The following is a 7,506-nucleotide window of genomic DNA, read 5'->3' as shown; positions in this document are numbered from 1 at the left end:
GACATTTGACAAATGCTTGATGGTTGGTCGAAGGTGTGTAGGTGAAGCAGTGAAAGATGGTTCTTTCCTATACGAAGCCCGAGGGTTTTAAGCTCTGCCCAGAACTGAAGCAAAAGGTTCCTGAAATCCCATCTCAGCTTAGTCCCATCCACTAACCACTCTGAGAGGACTCTGAGAGCAGAGACTGTCCCTTGCCTTTCTTTGGATTCTCAGCAATTAGCAGTGCCAGGTAAGTAGCATTTAATAAACGCTAATAGACTGACTCTTCCCAGTTCTCCAGACTATTCCTTCTTCAGTCCTCCTCAGCCCCGTCTTTATCCTACTTTAACCCCGCCCCTTTCTCCTGCCCTGGCCCCTCCCCTTTCCGCCTCAATCCCGTCTCTTCTGCCCTGGCATCTCCCTTCTGCTCCATCCATCCCTTTCTCTAGCCTCAACCCTAGCTCAGTCCCGCCTCTTCTCAGTTGTTTGCCTTCTGCTATAGCCATGCCCCTTTCACACTCTAGCCCCTCTTCCTCCTCTCGCCCTTACTTCAACTTTCCCCGCTCCCAATCCCCGCCCCTTCTATCGTAACCCCGCCCCCTACCTCAATCCCTCCCTTCTGCCCTAGCTCCTCCCTCCTGTTCTATCCGTCCCGTTCTCCAACCTCAGCCCTTCCTTTATCCTACCTCAGTCCCGCCCCTTCTGCTCGGTTGTTTGCCTTCTCCGGCCATAGTCCCGCTCCTCTACCGCTCAGGCTCCTCCTCATCCTGCCCCTGTTTCAACCCTCCGGCTCCCAGTCCCCGCCCCTCAGCTTCTAACTTCCGTTCTGTACGCCGCCGGCCGGGCCTTTTCCCTGCCCTGTTTCCCGGCAGTCCCCCCCACGCAGCTTCGGCTTTTCCTGCTGAGCTCGGGCCGTCGTCGCGGACTGTCCGCCCGGCCTGCTCAGGTGAGGGCTTGCGGGCAAGGGCCTCGGGAGCCCGGCGAGCCGACCTCCGATTGGCTGGTGCTGCGAAGCCCGGGCGGAAGGCAGCGCGGCCCTCCTCCCGCTTCCGGGGCCGGGAGCTCGGCGCGGCCTTTGTGTCCCGTCGGCACCTAGGCCCTTCCAGCTCCGGGGAGCTCCCAGAGGGTTGCCCTTCTGGAACCCCCCACCCCTCGCTCTTAAGACCCAGGCCATATGGCAGCCCCTCCGTGCAGCCGTCTTGGATGGCCCCCACTTGAAAGTGACCTGCAGTGTTCCCGCGGGTTTGTGAGGTTATTGAAATAACCACCCGTCCCTCGTGTGTGACTATCTTGTGACTTCCCTAGAGTGCTTTGGCTACGCCTCCCCTTTGTCCCTGGTATAACTTAGTAATATTTTTAAGTAAAAATTTGGTGAATTTTTTAGTGATTTTTTTTTTTTAGGGTACTGCCAGGTTGATTGATGAACCGCCTGAAATGGGCATATGGTAATTGGTTCCAGCCTAATGGGATTAGGCAGTGCTAATTGGAATAATGAGATAATTGGGACCGAGTTGTATGTTGTGTGTATATATATGTACAGTGAGCTGATCGGTTTTAAGTGATGCTGTTTTAAGCTAACGTTCATCCTCGCAACAGCCCTGTGTCCCGTCTGACTACTGGGGATCCCGTCTGGGGTTTTCTTGGAAAAGATATTGGAGTGGTTTTGCCATTTCCCTCTCCCAACTCATTTTACAGATGAGGAAACTGAGGCAAACAGGGTTAAGTGATGTGCCTGTGAGTTAGATGCTATTGGCTCCTTTTTACCGGTGAGAGCAGAAACTGAAAGATTAATGACTTGGTCAAAGAGCCCATATGCATTTGAAGTAGGATTTGAACCCGTTCCTTCTTGAGACTGAACCAAGCTGCCTTCCTAAATAGGCAGAGTAGTAGTCTGTATTGCTGTTGGAAAATCATACTTCACTTCCACACTAACCTCATGCTTCCTTCTGAAATAAAAATTAATCTTATTTTTAAAAAATGAACTTGAGAAGCATCAATAAAAATGAACATTTTCATATGAAGAACAGAAAAAGAGGACTGTGAAACTGAATATTATGTATAGATTGTTTCTTTTAAAAAATACATAAAATTTAACAAGGTAGTACTAACATTACCCTGCTTATCTGTTCCTCTTCTGAACTTCTGTTTTCTTCTGTTTATTTGAAGAATGTTTCATTGATGTTTCTTTTTCATTTCTGTCACTCTTTCCTGCCTGATCACCCCTCCTCTTCCCAATTCCCACCAACTCCCTTACTGGTTTAAAATTAAGTAGAGTTAAGCAGAACAAATTCACACATTGGTTGAATATCATTTTCTATGAGATGTTCTTTACCAAATGTTTTCTGGAGTTGTGATAGGGCATTGGATCAGAATTTTTAAGTCTTTCAAAATTGTTTTCTTTTTCTGATTGCTTTTCGCTGCATCAATTCATACAAGTATTCCCAGGTTCTCTCACTCTGTCCCTTTCATCTTATGGCATGATAATATTCTAATACATTCAGATAACAATGCCCAGGTGATACATACCTATTATTTTTATAGTCTTTTACCACAAAAATTGCTCTGATAAATATTTTTTTATGTATGAGGCATTTTCATTTTTCTTTGAACTTTTTAGGGTACAAACCTATAGGTAGTTGTTGTTTAGACATTTTTCAGTCATGTCAGACTTTTGTGACCCCTTTTGGGGTTTTCTTGACAGAGATACTGGAGGGGTTTGCTATTTCCTTCACCAGCTCATTTTACAGATGAGGAAACTGAGGCAAACTGTTAAGTGGCTTGCTCAGGTTAACAGAACTAGTAAGTGTCTGAGCTGGATTTGGACTCAGATCTCACTGACTCCAAGCCCAGCACTCTATCAGCTGCCTACCCACTTAGAGGTATCCTTGGGTTAAAGGGCATCCATACTCTTCACAGTGATATGTTGCTATAAATCATGGAATGCCATAATCTCTGAAGAATCCAAATTGTAAGTGGAGAAACTGAGGCCCCCAGAAATTGTAGCTTTGCTGTGGTCATATAGCTACTTAGTTACAGTGAATTACAGTTTAGTTTTGTCTTTTGGTTCCACATATCCTTTGTAAAATAGGGTGCCCAGAACTGAACAGAATATTCCAAATATAACTGAACTGGCTCAGAAAACAGTAACACTCTTCTTCATAATACCCTGCCACTTCTGTTAGTGCTGATTTAAAAAACGAAACAAAACAAAGCAGACCCTTTTGTTTCAGGAATTGGCTTTTAGTGTTGTAGAAAGAGCAGTAGACTTGTAGTCAGGAGAAATGGGCCCTGTCTTTGGGTCTTGTCTTTGAAACTGAGGAGCTGTGAGACCAGCAGCCTCTGAGAATCTCCTGGCACTTGAAAGTGTTTTGTGAACATGAAAGCTCTAGAGAGGGAGTTACCATTTAAAAGCCATGAGGCAGGATCATTGAGCTTCCTTGTAAATTAAAAGCTGAGGCTGTTGGAGGAGCTGTGCAACATCTTGCTTTCCATCTGTAGTTTCAGTTTATTTCCCACGAAGTCTGGCGGACGCCTTGGAGATGTTCACAAGGAAACAAGTGAAGCGACTTCTTCAGAGGGTACCTGGACAACAGCGCTTTGGTGTCTATAGGTTTCTTCCTTTCTTCTTTGTTCTGGGAGGAGCAATGGAGTGGTTTATGATCAAAGTCCGAGTTGGCCAGGAGACCTTCTGTAAGTGCACATAAAGACGGGTACTGGGGACATGTCTTTTAGTTGGAGCGTTTAACTTGTCATTTAACAGGCCATGATAACAGACCTAGGTGTATGCATTTGGTCTGTCAGACCAAAGAGAAACAAAGTGTTCCAGTAATAGTCTCAACTTTGAGACAGCACAGATGTCTTGTGGGGCCTGGCCTTCCTTTTAAAATTCAGAGCACCAGTCCTGTGCAGCAGTTCCCTGGTATAGAAAATTGTGTTTTAAAAATCAAATCTGGGATCTTAGTCATTCTGAAGTTCAAAGTCTCAGCTCAAAGCTGGTTTTAAATTTGCCTGGATTGTGTAATCCAGACTTGTCTTCTATCAATTTGTTTTGCTTCTTGTCTACGATTGCATGAGACCAGACAAACAATTCTAGAATAGCACATGACGTATGTGGCCTGTGGCCTGCCTTTTACACAGATTAATGCTGACATCCTTCTGTGTAGTCTAGTTATAGTTTTAATTAGGCCAGTGTCTCCCTGCTCAACTAATAAGTCATGTTCACCAATCCAGTCAGCATTTATTAAGTGCCTTTTGGGTTTATGACACTGTGCCAGGCATTATAAATAGGAGATAAGAATGAAGCAGACCTTGTCCTCAAAGAACTTACATTTCACTGGGGGAAATACACCACGTAAACCAATAAATATACATGATAATTGGAGGAGTCATCACTAACAAGGCCTTCAGGAAAGGGGGCCTGGAGCTGAGTCTTGGAGGAAGCTAAGGACTCTAAGAAGTTCAGCTGAGGAGGGAGCACTTTCCAGGGATGGGGCCAGCATGGAGGTGGGAGGTAGACTTCCAAATTCTGGTAGCCACAAGTAGGCCAGTTTGGCTGGAGTGTGTGAAATAGAGTAATGCACATTAAACCTAGAAAAAGGCTGGTTCAAATGCCACGCTGAGAAATCAGAATTTTATTCTAGAGATAACAGAAAACTCTTGAAATTTCTTGAGCAGGGGAGTGACTTAGACCTGTGGTTTAAGAAAGTTATTTTGGCAGCTGTGTGGAGGATGGATTGGAGAGGGGAGATGCTGTACTTTGGGAGTCCAGTTAGAAAGCTGTTGTAATAGACCAGACCAGAAAGGATAGAGGCCTGAACTAGGGTGATAGCCATGTGAGTGAAGACGAGGAAACAAATGCAAGAGATGTCACAGAGGCAGAATCAACAAACTTGGCAATTGACTGGATCTAGGGAGGGAGAGGGGAAGAATCCATGATTCTGAGGTTGTGAACCACAATAGTTGAAAGGGTGGTGGTGCCCTTATCAAAAATAGAGAAATTGGGATAAGGGGTGGTTTGGGTTTTTTGAGAGTTGGAGGTGGTAGAATTTTTGCATGCATTGAGCTTAAGAGACTTGTTGGATATGCAAATGGAGAGGGCTAACAGGTGGTGCTGTAAGACTGAAGCTCAGCAGAGAGGCTAAGATTCTATCTATGTTTATATCTCCATCCAATCTCTGAGAGGCATCGCTTAGAGATAACAGCTGAACTCATGGGAATTAAGATGACCAAAAGACAGGGTCAGAGAGAGAACCTTGACACAAAATTTATTGGGGAACATTCACACTTAGGAGTAGGACATATGTGATGATCCCTCCCCCAGAATTCCTCTCACTTCCAAATGCTTATACAGATCCTGCTCATCCTGCCGGGTCCCCTGATTCCTAAATCCTCCAGTTCTCATTCATTTCCCTTTTCTTTCTTCTAGAATGCAACCTATCTTCGGTGTCATAATTTAGCACTTTATATGTTGTATTATTCTCTTTTGTGTTAGTTTCATATCTCCAGCTAGACTATAAACAACATGAGATTAGTCATTGTAACTTCTCTGCCCCCTAACCCAGAAACAGCTACTCAACAAATGCTTGTTGATTAAGTGACAATCTTTGAGTATCTAAGGCATAATGCAAGAACCCTTATTAAAATTAAATTTATCTTTATATAGAGATCAGCTTTTAGTAGTTTGGAAACAATCAATTGCCCTGTAAACATTAAATTTAATTCTTGTGAGTTTGAAGAATTTTTTTAACTTCTTTTTTTTTTCAAAAGAGTAATCAGAATTTTAATTTTTCCCAGATGATGTATATCGAAGAAAACAATCAGAGAGACAGTACCAGAGAAGGCTGGAAGAAGAATCTTGAGAAGCATGAATGATGGAGCTTTAGTTTTCAACAAAATAAGTAGCCTGAACTAACTTTAAATCAAATGTGAATGTGAAATGTTACCACTTGGTCCTTCATCATGTTAGAAGCTCATTCCTTGGTGCCCTCTTGTGGCCAGATCACCGATCCTTCACCTCTTGTTCAAAACATCTGTTGAAGGTTTTTCTAAAGTATTTTCATACTTCAGCATTTCTGAAGCAGCATAAGGATTCTTCAGGAGGTTTTTCAGAGCAGACTGAATTAAATGAACGTGTTTTAGGTCACTAATGATAATTTTAAAGTACTGCTTTTTCCTGAAACCTTAAATAAATTAAATCATGAACAAGAATGATACTAGCATTCTTTTTTTAGAGGAAAAATAAAGCATGACTGTCCCAAGATTCATTGAGCCAGTTAAATATTTTGCATATTAAAATCCTACCTTCTGCCAGTCTTTAAACATTTCATCTTACTGGAAACTCTTGGGTTTTCTCTATCTTAGTCATAATCTACCCTCAGTGGCTCCCTTTTGCCCAGAGGAGAAAATAAACTTCTTGGGCATTTTAGGCCCTCTGTACGCTGCCTCCGGCTTACCTGTCCAGCATCATTTCAGATTCCTCCTGTTCAGGTGCTTGATAGTCCAGCTGCATACTTCCTGAGTCTTCAAACAGTTGATGACCTCTTCTCTCTCCATATTCTTTCCCTGGGAAATCTCACTCACTCTTACAGCTTTAGCTACTGCCTGTGTTCAGATTACTCCCAGCTTTCTAGTCTAGACTGCTTCTAAGTACTGGATCCTCACCTCCAACTGGCTAGAACAGGGCTCTCCACAATTAGGCATCATCCCACTTTTCCAGCCCTGTCTCATTACTTCACTTTCCTTACTGTATGTTGCAGTCAGACTAGACTGCTCACTGTTTCTTATCTATGTTCTTAAAGGCTTAACTCTCATGTGACAGCTGCCTCTACAACTACAATAAGCACTGATTAATCACTTACCATGTAGCAGGCACATAAGCATTGGGAATACAAATACAGGAAAAAGAAAGTCATTCCCTGAGCCATTCACCCAAAAAGGAGCAGAGAAGTTGAGAAGGGGAAGGACAGGCACCTTTAGAGGACATGGTGTCAAAGTCTGGAAATTCAGAAGCACAGCCAGGAGGGAATGAAGGTTGGCCCTGGGAGGAACTCACCAATGGGAGAAGGGGGCCAGCATGGTGGACAGAGGTTTTAGGGTAAGAGGGTAACAGGTCTAGAGGAAGGTTGCAGAGTGAGGAGAGCTCAGGTGCTGAAGGGAGTTTGCTGGTGGAGATGGTAGCTCAGGCTTGTTGGTAAGGTCCAGGAAGTCACAGACAGAGCCAGGAGGGGGATACAAAGCTTGCCAGGCTAAGAGTGTTTCCTGTCTCAGACATTTGGTTTTACACTTGGCATTGAATGTATTTATTATTCTTATCTGTGGCTGCATCTTCTTTCTCTTCTGGATGATGAGCTCCATAAAGGGGGGGTCTTTGTCCTATATAAACTTTGCATCTTCCCCAGCATAGGTCCTGGTACGTAGGTGCCTGATAAACGTATACAATTTGAACTTTCCTCTGACATAAAGTGAACAAGGAAAGGCTCAAGACCTGAAAGTTTCCATGATAACTTTTTGAAGGATCTAGAAATCCTA

The 7,506-nt window shown here is 43.7% G+C and overlaps 1 long non-coding RNA gene across 1 annotated transcript; it reads left to right on the top strand.

The window, feature by feature from the left end:
- Positions 1 to 787: 787 nt before the first annotated feature.
- Positions 788 to 6,186, top strand: LOC138167006 (uncharacterized). The gene is made up of 2 exons (XR_011169796.1): positions 788 to 925; positions 5,773 to 6,186. It is a non-coding gene; the product is annotated as an uncharacterized lncRNA (long non-coding RNA).
- Positions 6,187 to 7,506: the final 1,320 nt, after the last annotated feature.

This window comes from Petaurus breviceps, unplaced genomic scaffold (genome assembly GCF_028583685.1).
Source record: "Petaurus breviceps papuanus isolate PSGF00001 unplaced genomic scaffold, PetGlider_PUasm1.0 227, whole genome shotgun sequence".
Classification (NCBI taxonomy): domain Eukaryota; kingdom Metazoa; phylum Chordata; class Mammalia; order Diprotodontia; family Petauridae; genus Petaurus; species Petaurus breviceps.
This window is presented reverse-complemented; position numbering and strand designations above follow the sequence as displayed.